This window comes from Podarcis bocagei (assembly GCF_964188305.1).
Source record: "Podarcis bocagei genome assembly, chromosome: 7".
Lineage (NCBI taxonomy): Eukaryota > Metazoa > Chordata > Lepidosauria > Squamata > Lacertidae > Podarcis > Podarcis bocagei.
Window position 1 is genome coordinate 51722387 of NC_138132.1, and position 12091 is coordinate 51734477.

Genomic DNA, 12091 nt, shown 5'->3' on the forward strand with positions numbered 1-12091 from the left:
TTTCTGGATGCCTCATGATCATATTATAAAGTAGTTGTGTTCTATGTTATAAATCAGGCACTGCTAGGAGTTGTTTCTTTTTGTTTCCCAAGGTATTTCATATCAATAATAATAATAATAAATCAGTGTGGAGCAAGCAATTTTTTATTCTGAAAGTGTGGCCCAGAGAAAAAAGTTTGAGAACCACTGGAATGGAGAAACTGCTGTTTCAGTGGCTGAAGGATGGTGAGCGAATTCCTCTCCATCCGCACCCTATATCAACTGTGGAACTCACTTCCACAACAGACAGTGACACATGCTTGCATGGCTTTAAAAGATTATTCAAGGAAGATAAGGCTATCGATGACTACTAATGGTTGTGTTCTCCCTCCACTGTCAGAGGCACTGTGCTTCTGAATACTAGTTGCTAGGGGAGAGTGTTGTTGTGCTTTTGAGAGTAGGATGTTGGACTAGATGGGTCTTTCCATCAGGCCTCCTTTCCTCGTGCAAAACCCTGTTGGATGTATCCCCCGCCTAAAATGATCACGCAAAGCGAGAGAAGATAGCAAGGTGTGGGGAGAGGATGGAATCCAGAGCATGACTTCATTTCCAGCTCCATGTTGGGCCATGGCCCTCCTGCAAAGAAAACAGTCTTGAATTGCTGGGGATTGTCTTTTTGAGAAGGAGCCAGGGAATCACGGCACAAAGTCCTAGCATTTAGTCCTGCTGATGAGAAGAAAAGATAGCCAAACCAGTTTGTTTATAGCAGGGATGTGGTTGGCCAGTGGCCCTCCAGATGTTGTTTGACTCCAGTTTCCAGCATCCCTGACCACTGACTGCACTGATGGGAGCTGTAATCTAATAACATCTAGAGGACCACAGGCTGGTTTAGAGCATCAGTACAAGTTGGAATGAAGAACAGTAAAGATGGACAGATCATTCTGTCCTGGCCCATGTCAGTTTTGCTTGTGCATGAGTCCATCCCTCGGGGAAGGAGCTCAGCTCAGTGTGGCGGTGGAGCATCCACTGTAGGTCCCTGGTTCAATCTCCAGGTGGGGCTGGGAGAGATCCCTGCTTCAAATCCTGGATAGCCTCTACTAGTCAGTGTAGACAATACTGGTCTAGTTGCACTAATAATCTGATCCAGTATAACACAGTTTCCAACATTCTCACATTTTTGTTTCCATATCACTCTTTGATTAGAAACCAAGTAAAAAAGTTCTGTGACTTTTGATTGATTTTTGTCCTGCAGCATACATCTTTGTGTGCATTTGAATTTAAAATACCCATTTTTATTCATATACCCATTTTGCTATGTTTTAAAGGCAAGAGCAGAGGAGTATGAAAACCAAAGGGTAACTCTTCTGATCTGTCCAGGAATTGTAAATTGGGTCAGTTTGCTTAAGCTTTTGGACCGAACAAAAGCCTTGACTATAGACAAGAACGCCTGTCTCTTGACACCCACTAGGTGTGTTCTGCTTCTCCTCCAAATTCACTGCTCAGCTGATTCTCAGCTGAAGCCTCTCAGAAATGTCTAGGCAGAATTTCTCCTGGCTTTGGTCTTTGGGCCACACCATGCCAGAGACTACCAGTGTGAGGCTCCCCCTGTCAGTCAGATGAAATGAAATGAGATCTAGCCAGCCCAAATGAAACGGCAACCCTGTGAGTTTGCTTTTCTGTTTTTCTCTCAGCTTGGGAATTCTCTCGGTCTGAATGAAGACCTTGGTTCTTCATGAGGAATTCAACAAAGTCCAGCTGGACCTATTGTGAAGGAGTGCGCATGGCTTGTGCTGGTGTCAGTGTGCCCCACCAGCTCTGACTTGATGGGAAGTAAACATGCGTGGGGTAGTTTGAGGCAGCCTCAGCAAAAATATTACGCATGCTCTGTCCTGCCCCCTATCTGCATATAGAGGGGGAAGCACGGCCAGAAGAAGAGGAGGAGGAGGATTAAGCTTCAAACACAGCAGTAGGGAATGACCTAATAAGAAGACCCTGCTGGATGAAGGATGGAGAGACAGAGACAAGAAACTAGGCAACTGTACAAAGGGAAAATGTACATCTGCTGGTTCACCTGCTCTGGCCTCTGTCCCTGACCACTACTCAAAAGGTTGCCGAGAAAGGAATGCATCTCTCAGGCTAAGAAAGGACCCCCACCCTTAGGCTAAATATTGTTCATGTCTCTTTTCAGCACTGACATATCGGAGTCCCAAAATAAAGCCCAGAAAGTATGGGTTTCACCAGCTTGTTTCACCAGGTGCATTGCTGTCATCTGCTCTGACGGCTGTTTGGTGGCAGGGGGTGGGGTAGATTCTGAAGACCTGCTTGAACATCTTCTGCAATCTAGTTTCTTCCAACCCCATGGGCAGAAGGGCTTCAGTCAGGTGCGGAGGCCATTCAGAGGGGCTGGATCTGCAGGGTCCCTGCCTCCGCACTTCCCCATCACCTGGAGCGCAAATTCCTTTCCGCACACTCTGCTCTTTCATGGAGAGGCTGAAGTGGGGGCACTGGAGCCATAAATCCACCAGCGCCCAGGCAGGCTGGCCTCGCATTCCTTTCAGAAACGGTTGTCATTAAGAGCTTTCCTTCCAGCTGTGATGTGCGCGCTGGCCTCGTGTGGGGCTCTGCTTTCCTTCCTCGCAGAGTTCCTCCGCTCTTGGCGCTGTGCTTGCCTAAACGCAGGAGAAATTAGAAGAAGTAGGAGGATGCTAACTGGAGAAGCGGTTAGAAAGAGAAAATCTGAGGACAAGCCATTGGTGGTTGGGGAGTTATTATGCCTTCCGTCTGGAGATCTGATTTTTCTCCGTGCGCTACAACAGCAAGCTGCCTTATATTGTGTTAGCCCATTGTCCCATTGCTGTTTGCACTGACTGGCAGCTGCTGTCCAGGGCTGAGCTTGAATCGGAGGCCTTTTGCAGGAAAAGCAGACTCTTATCACTATCCTTTAACCCAGGAAGCTGCTTTGCCCTGAGACAGACCAGTAGCTCATACAGCTAAGTATTGTTGACACTGGCTGGCAGCAGATCTCCAGGGGCCCTGCGTAGTGATGCCAGGGATTGAACCTGGAACCTTCTGCCTGAAAAGCAAGTGCTTTGCCGCTGAGCCACAGCCATTTCCACTGTGGGAGGGGGTTAAAATTACTTACTCCCACTGAAAGGACCTTTGTGGGACCACCCCTACCATTACGCAGAGTAAAGTGGAAGGTGCAAACCGGGTGGAGGTGGTGAGTTGCTGAAGGACAGAGAGAGTTGCTGGAGGACAGAAAGATACTCTCCCACTCTCCCCTGTACTGAAGTCAGATTAAACGCCTTTTGTACCATGGGAGGGAGCATCATCTTCCATTGCCTCAGGAAGCAAAACGCCTTGGGCCAGCCGTGTGTGCGCAGCAGAGGCTGTGACTTATTGCTTGTGCATAGTGTCTAACTGCATGGATTGCAGCTTTTGCACGAAAAGAGTGTCTTTGCCATCACCAGCTGCTGCAGGGAACATCCTGTGATGGCGAGGAGACCAACAAGGACAGGCAGCATCTGCCTGGCAGCTGTTCCATGAATGACAGGCCTGCAAATCCCAGTTGTGTGGTTTTCTAAATCATATTTGCAAAGCACATTTCAGACCACTGAGGCAATGTGAGAGGGGAAGGTGAATACATTCTCCTCTTTCTCCAAATGTCCCTACATGTTTTTGAGACTATGACTTGGTATTGAAACCACAGAGATCATTGCAACCTCTCTCTCTCTCTCTCTCTCTTTCTCTGGGTGTGTGTGAAAATGCATAGAAATATATAGAAAAATATTTTCCACAATTTTCCATAGTGGAAACTTCATTTCAAACTTTGTTTGAGGGGTTCTGATTAGTTGATTTGCTAACTGAGTGATTAAAAAGCAGATTAGTGAACTAGGATTTCTTTTAACAAGGCTAATCGCATAAATTTTCGAAGTTTGCACTAACCGCAGGAAATTCAATTCAGCTGGCTTTGGCGCCATCTGCTGGAAATGTGTATCAATTGCAACCCTGTTCTTCCCGCCCGCCCTGCCCCCCTCTGCCCAAATTTCCTGGGTCTTCTTTATTATTACCTTCTTATACCACTTTTTCCTTCAAGGAGCTTAAGGTGGTGAATGTGGCTTCCCCCCTTCTCATTTTATCCTCACAACAACCCTATGAGGGAGATGAGAGCATGAAAGAGTGACTGGTTCTGCAAGAACTGCTTATTCAGTTTAAAATGTTTTTTTAAGTCAACTTTTCTTTTGTAGACTAAATTATAATCATTTTAATTGATTTCCGCCTCCCTTATTTTAAGCTGATAACATTTTGAGCTAAATTTCTGGGTCAGAATAATTAATGGGGTAATGAAACCACACTTGAAATGCTCGTTAATCGTGCTTTATAGAAACAAGTTCTCAAAGAGAGAAACAACGAAAGCTCACTTACAAAATTGGCAAAAAGTATAGGAGCATAATTAGGATGGGCGTAGCTTGGGATAGGCGTGGCTCAGTATCAGAGCATCTGCTTGGAGTGCAGAAGGTCTCTGGTTCAATCCTTGGCATCTACAGGTAGAATCACAGAATGGTAGTTGGAAGGGACCCTGAGGGTCATCTAGTCTAACCCCCTGCAATGCAGGAATGAAGGTAGTGTAGAGAAAGACTCCCATCCGAAATCCTGGGAGTTGCTGCCAGTCAGTGCTGGCAGTACTGACCTAGGTGGGAAGGGCTGTAGTATTGAGGTAGCACATCTGCTTTGTGCTGCAGATCTAGTTGGACACAGCCTACCGATCCAAAGGACTGTTTCATCCTCACAGTGACCCTGTGAGATAGGGTTAGAATGAGGGTGACTGGCCCAAAGCCTACTAGGGCACTTTATGGTGGAGAAGGGACCTTTAAAACAAAAAAACAAAAAAAAACCCATTTGTCTTCCTGTATACATAAAAATGTAATGTTGTCGTCATGCTGCTGTTTGTGTGGCTGCTGATTGGCGGCTGTGCCAACTCCAGTGTAATGACAGAACAGCAGGCAGGCAGGTGGCAGGCCGGCCAGGCAAGCTTTTTAACAGATGCAGGAGAGACTCTTTAGAGAGTGGCTTGCCAAACTGCACTCTGAAGCTCCTCCTCCTTTAAATGTGGCTATAGAATGGTTTAATTGGGGGGGGGGTGCTTCAGAGAGCAGTTTGACAGACCTGAAGCACCTACCACCCTCCTTTAAAGGGGGTTGGAGGTTGGGGTGAGCTGTGAGAGGATGAAGGGCTTGGGGTGAGCTGTGAAGGGCAGGGTGGGACGAGGGGTGAGGGAAGTGGCCAGGTATAAAGGGAGGAGCGTTTGGCCAGGTGTGGGGAAAGGGGGCTTGGCAGGTAGATGGGGCTGGCCAGCAGAGCAGGAAGGGATGGCATCCCCTAGTTAAATGTGTAATTCATAACACAAAACACACCTGAAGCAAAATAAAAGAAACCACTAGGGGGGAAATGAACCCACATGTTTAGCCATTTCAAACAACGATAACTGAAGAGAATATCGGTATAAAGTATTATTTTATGTCTTATGTGCCAAAGTGGCTTCTAATGGCATCTGGAAAGTATAAAATACAGTGACATAAGCTCAAATAATAGATCCCAGGTGTAGGGACCATGTTATCCTCACAACAACCCTGTGAGGTAGGTTAACCTGAGAGGGATGGTGACTGCCTCAAAGATACAATGCAAATTTCTTGGCTGAGCAGGGACTTGAACCTCCTTGGTAAAAGAACCAGAGCATATCCTGAGCTGGTCCTGAGCACAGCTCCTCTGGTCCCCTCCCAGCACACTCCTTGCTATTTCCCATCCTTGAACTCCACCTGGAGGTCCCCCCAACCCCCCCCCCAAAGTCCTGTCCCTTTTATCTCCCTTAAATGATCTCAAATATGTGATATGATAAAGACAAGCGCCCATTCAATTTAACTCACCCTAATGCCAGATTCTACTTTTACCAAAGTAATTAAGATAAATGCAGCTGATAATTTAGGAAGCATTCTTAAATGTACCTTTCCTGGGAGCATCTGAGATATACTTTTACCTTAGAAGATTTATCAGCATACTTAGGTAACAGATAATTCCTCAGCGAATGGCAGCATTTAGAAGCAAAACGAGAGATAAATATTTCTTAAATAAATGTCAAAATAACTCAGTCTTTATTACAGTCCCTTAAAGGAGTTGCAGTCAATCCTGCGCCTCTAGACAATTTCTGTACGATATCAAAACCTGCAGCGGTTGGGTGGTGTCATTCGTACCAAATGTAATTGTTTGCACACAGTTCTTTATGGTTTGGGGTTCTGAAATAAATAAAGGAATTAATTTAATGCTGGCAGAAAGTCTTCAAGCCGAGAGCCCTGAAAAATGATCTGTGCGCTACAAACCCTTTCATAATTGCCCTGAGCCAAATGAATTGATCTAAAGTTCAAGACATACCTAACAAGAGAGATGTGTGTTTGCGATTAAAGAGTTGATGACTGTATCGAGGAGGCGAATTAAGCTGCTACTTAATTTATCGTTGAGTCCCACCGTATGTGACACTTATGTGCATATAGCTTCATTTGCTCACATCTATCTCACCTTCCTCCTCCCCACTGTCAAAAAAGTAGATGTGAAGTTCCTAAACATTAGAAAGAACTTTCTGACAGCAAAACCTGTTTGGTAGCAGAACAGACTTCCTTAAAAGGTGGAGGACACTCCTTAATTGGAGGTTTTTAGACAGAGCCATCTGCCAGGGATTCTTCAGCTGTGGTTCCAGCACTGCACAAGGTTGGACTAGATGACTGCCACAGACTGGTTGGATGCAGAGGAATAGTTGGGAGAATGAGCTGGGGAACCCCCAAGGGAAGATGGCTCTGAGCCTAGGAATTGGTGGTGGGACAACAATGAGTGGCCAGAGGGAGAAGAGAGATCAGACTGGGAGGAGAGAAACTGAAGTGGTAACAGGACTTAGTGAGTGGGGGGAGTCTGTGGCAGAGAGAAGTCCAAAATCAGAGGCAGAAGCTGAAGTAGGAGAGTGGGGGGAGAGGAGTCAGTCTGGTAAAGAGGCACAGCTGCCTCTCCCTCCTGCTGTGAGAAGCTCCCTTCCCTTTGTCTACCAGAACCAGGAGCGGCATTAAGTGCGAGGAGCAGAGACTGGCATACATGCTCAGTCTCAAAAGTCACCCATCCTCTGAAATTCCTTCTGTGAATTTTGTGATGCAGTTCTGCAAACCCTTCCTCTGAAAGAGTGAACCAAAATACATATAATATTAGGGGAAAGGATGTATAAAAGTGCATATAAGATACAAAAAATGCAAAAAGTGATTGGAAAAGATGTATACACTAGTTAAAATCGCAAACAAAAATGTGTAAATTAGGATAAATGCACACTAAAAAAAACCTGACAGATTTTCGTAAAGACCAAATCTGAAATGGACAGCTTTGCCTGTGAAGGACATCCCTCTCTCTGAGCTGGGACAGCCACGGCTGCCCTGATTTCGCTCTAAAGACTTTGGAAGTGGCTCTGGGAATCAATCAGTCTCCGGGTCTCCCTTGCCTGTGCTGAGGACAGATGCTCTGAAATGGCAGCCACTGATGGAGAATGGGCAGCCAGCACCTCTGAACTGCCCTGCGAAGTGTGTGCTGAGAAGCCAGCTCAGTTGAATCACTCGGAGCCGGCAGCCGAGCACATCTGTACATTAGTCTCCTGGGAGCACCCATTCCCAGCACGTCCAACAGCACAGCCGGAGGAGAACGCGCCTTTCACGTCCAGCTCTGGCAAGGTGCTTGAATGAGCTTGTGATCTGTGGCGGCCATGGCAGCCAAGCCAAACAAAAATTCCTGACATATTTTTCACTTTGCTTGCAGCCAAGAAATTCATATTTCACGGGAAGTTAAGCCAAGACCCAGCAGTAGCTGAGTGACGGAAGTTTTCCAAGGTATGGCGAGTTGACAAGTGGTGGCTGTGGGAGGGGGAGGGGCTGTTTGACTTTTTAAAGCAAATGTTCTGAATTTCTTTTTTAATCCCCCAGCAGACTGGAATAATCCCCTTGCGCCTCTCACCCATATATTTCTCCTTCTAGGGCCCATCAAAAAATAGAAAACCCAATTCAGGGCCTGTTAAAGGATAGACTGATTTAAAAACACACACACCACCACCACCATCAACAACAACAATTGAGTGTATTTGTGGTGGAATAACCATTTCACAAGTGATTTTTTCCCCACAACCATAGCCAAACTTTTGGTTTCAGAAGCTTCAGTTTAACCTGCCTGGATATAATTTAAATCTTGATGAGCCACTCAAATAGTCTTCTGTATACTTGCCATGCACAAAATATAAGGATTTGCTTCATTATTAACCCTCCCTCCCTTCCTCCCCCCCCCCAGGGGGAAAAATTGCTTAAAACTAATAAGTTGGTGGAGGAAGTCAAAGAGGCACTCAGAGGCAGCTTTGGTTTCAGTGGCTACTTTTCTGCTGCGTGGGATCTGTTTTTTCTCTGCTGAAAAGGCACTGAGCACCTTTTCACCTGGATGGCTGAAGCCTCCTCCCACCTCCCTCCTCAGCATGCTGGCTGGGGGCCCCTACTTGAATCTATGGGGAATGTTTTGGAATCATTCTAAAAGTGCCATTGTTTGAATCAATGGGGAATGCTTTCGGAATAATCCATGGGTGTCAGGTTTATCCACCCAGCTACCAGGCTTCTTTTTCAGCTTCCAGAGTGGCAGGTGTCTTTAAGTCTGGTGCAGTTGTCAGAGTGGAAAAAGGTTCAGAAAAGGGCAATGCAAAATGATCACGGGGATGGCAACTAGGCAACCGGCGGGCAGGGCCCGAGCTCAAGAGCCCTATCCGCTCCTGTGGTTTCCAGCAACTGGTATTCAGCATTACATTACAGCCTCTGGCTGTGGAAGCAGAGCAGAGCCACCATGGCTAGCAGCCGGTCGATAGCCCTCTCTTCCATGAATTTGTCTAATCCTCTTTGAAAGCCTTCCAGTTTGTTGGCCATCACTGCCTCCTGTGGGACTAAGTTTCATTGTTTAGCTATGCGCTGCATGAAGAAGCACTTTCTTCTGTCTGCTGGGTGTCTTCCAACATTCAGATTCATTGGGTGTCCCGGAGTTCTAGTGTTATGGGAGAGGGAGAAAACCTTTTCTCTATTCACTTTCTGCATGCCATGCATAATTTTATACAGTTCCATCATGTCGCCTCTCACTCGCCTTTTCTCTAAACTCAAAAGTCCCAAATGCTGCAGCCTTCCTTTGTAGAGGAGTCACTCCATCCCCTTAATAATCTGTGTTGCCCTTTTCCAACTCTACAGCATCCTTTTAGCGGTGAGGCAGCCAGGAGCATGCATTGTCACTCCGATCCTTCCCTAGCTTGCCATCTTCCCCTGTGTTTCTCTTCCACACACCCTCCACGTATCCATTCATGGAATCAACTGCTTGAGTTGGAAGCCAAGCATTTATGTCTTCTGGCTGCCTGCAATAATGCAGCCGTCAGCCTAGGCCCCAGCAATGCAAATGTTGCAAGTTTTATTGAATCCCCACGAGAAGGCTTTAAAAAAAATAATCCTTCCAAAAGGCCTTCTTTATGTGGCTGAGTGAACCCAACTGTGATAATGTAACTAGCTCTGGTTTTGTCGGTTGTTTTATCTTGGCAAGGTACCTTTGCAAATTTCAGCAGCAGTAAACAGGCTTGCCCGTCGTGGCTCCAAACGGCATATAAGTGGCACACTGTTGGCTGGCAGAGAGGGAGAGCAATAGGACCCTCTCAGCTACCTCTATCGGGCTGGGATTTGTTTTGCTTAGCCAAGTGTGAAACTGTGGAGAGGTGTTTTTTGTTTTTGTTTTTTTAAAAAAGGCTGTCAAGGTTGCATCAGACTCTGTCCTGGTTGATGGACAGGGCTGATAAAATGGGCAGATCAAAGAGGCAGCGGCCAGTGACCTCAGGCAACCCCTTCTGCAACATTTTGGTTCCCAAGCTGGGAGTAGAAGCAGCAGGAAGGAAAGTGGCCGAGGTTAGATCTCTTGGTGGAATACTTGTCCATCAGCCCAGTTGCCTAGCTGGAGATTTTGACAGCCCCACATATGTCCCCCCCCCCCAAGCTTCAAAATGAGAGCTGAAAGAAAATCCAAGTTTCCAGAGAATACACTTGGAAATAACCAATCTAAGCTGCTTTGGCACCTTTGCTTTACACTTAAAGTTAATGTCAGCTGAGGAATTAGCACCAAATTACTCCCACTCAAATGCTGAGCCTATAGTAAGGGCAAATGAAGCTGTTGATGCCCACTGCAAATGTCCAAAGGAAGTTCTCTTACTGGACCATTGCTCTATCTAGGTCAGTACTAGCTACACTGATTGGCAGCAGCTCTCTAGGGTTTCAGGCTGGGGACATTCGCAGTCCCACCTGAAGATGCCATGGACTGAACCTGGAGCCTTCTGCATGAAAGGCAGATGCTGCACCAGTGAGCTACAGCCTTTCCCCATCAATTGTGGTACCCTTGCTAAGAGGAAGCATGAAGTACTTTCCAAATAGCTGTGGGTTCAAGTTGCATATATTTTACCATCATCACAACATGTGACCTCACAGTGCAATTTTGGCTGCAAAATTTAGCATCCTGAGCATCCTTATTTATTTTTTGCTTTAAGGTGCTAGTCCTTAAGATTGCAAAGTTAAGCTGAAAGAGTGTGGGCACTGATGACCAGAAATCTTACTTGGCAATCTCTTTGGCTTCTGAGATTTCACCGTACAGTGCCTACACATTTTTGAGTGCCTCCTCAAGATCCTGCTTTGTGCTATTTCTGGGCCAATCAGGAGACTAAGCCAGAGACTCTCACAAGATTGATAACAGAAGTCTTTAGCAAAAGAGAATAAATACATTTGAGAGGGGTTACTTATACAGTATCTCAAAAAGCAGGCCTTTTGATGCAGTGGGCAGGACTGCTTCGCTCAGACAAAAGCCCTCAGCTGGCTGCATGATGTAAATGCACGTGCCTGTGGTCAAATCCATGCCATCCATTCCATGCACTCATATGCCACTTCAACAGTTATGGCATCCCCGAAAGTATTCTGGGAACCATAGCTTGTTACGGGTGCTGAGGGCTCTTACAAGACCCAGAACTAGCTGCCATTCCAAGGATATTTTGGAGGAAAACATGACTCTGGTGTAAGAGCTTTAAGTGCATAGTGTAGATGTGACATATTGCGCAGGAAGCTGCGATCTGAATCAGGCCATTGGATCCTTACATTTTTTGGTCTACTCCAGAGGTTTTCAACCTTTTTGAGTCCACAGCTCCTTTGACCAACTACATTCTTTCTGTGGAACCCCTGTGGGGCTCAGGAGCCCAGTTATGTCACCCCTTGCCTGCAGAGCTGGCAGCCTCTCACCTTTTTCAAACTCCCTCCCTTGTGGAGTGTTCCCTCAGCCTCCTCTCCTCAGGAGTTCTCTGGGCAGCAACAGCTGCCCCCCTGGTCTCTGAGCTGCCCCACCCCACCCCAAAGAGAGGTGCCTCCTCACAATGCCCTCCAGGTGTCTGAGAAGCTTCCCCTGGCCAGCCCTAGAGGAGCTTGTAGCCAGGGCCACTGCAATAAACAGCCACGCAAGCCAGAGCCAGAGATGCAAGAGGGCATCAGAGGAAGAAGGGACAGAGGCCAATGTTGCCCTTGGCACCCCCGACCATTGTTCAAGGCACCCCAGAGTAAACCACTGGTCTGCTCTGACCAGAAGCAGCTCTTTAAGGTCAGAAGGAAGCCTTTCCCATCTCCTCCTGCCTGATGGTTTCAACCAGTGACGCTGGAGATTGAACCTGGGACCTTTTGCATGAAAAATGTCTGTCGCTATGGGACCCTCCTTTGAGCATCAAACATCCAGGTGGTTGTGGCTTCCCTTGTGTAACTCAGCGGGCTTTTCAACAGCTGCCACCCAACATCTGGAGGTTACTATGTTGGCTAATCCTGGAAAAGAGGATGACTTTTGGGGAGGCCCCAAATGACCCTGAAATATCTTCCATGTCATCTCAGAAATTGTCTCCCCCCCAAAAAAAAGTCAACAGGCAATAAAACATATTATGTGCCCCTCTGAGGCCCCATGTCCAGATATTTGCATTTGGGGGGCCTGCCCATCTTTCCACACATGGGTG

At 46.7% G+C, this 12091-nt stretch overlaps 1 protein-coding gene across 9 annotated transcripts in view; it reads left to right on the top strand.

Annotated features, from left to right (window-relative positions):
• The window catches only part of ZNF469 (zinc finger protein 469), a 278243-nt gene that overhangs the window by 250200 nt on the left and 15952 nt on the right, over positions 1-12091 (top strand). For 7 of the 9 annotated variants that reach the window (XM_081202588.1, XM_081202586.1, XM_081202589.1 and 4 more), the window contains one exon: positions 7819-7889. The exons of 1 other annotated variant lie outside the window; for it this stretch is intronic. The gene's annotated coding sequence lies outside the window, so the exon portion shown is untranslated. Of the gene's footprint in view, positions 1-7694; positions 7734-7818; positions 7890-12091 lie in introns of those variants that run through there. One more of the 9 variants, XM_081202594.1, reaches the window with a different exon arrangement.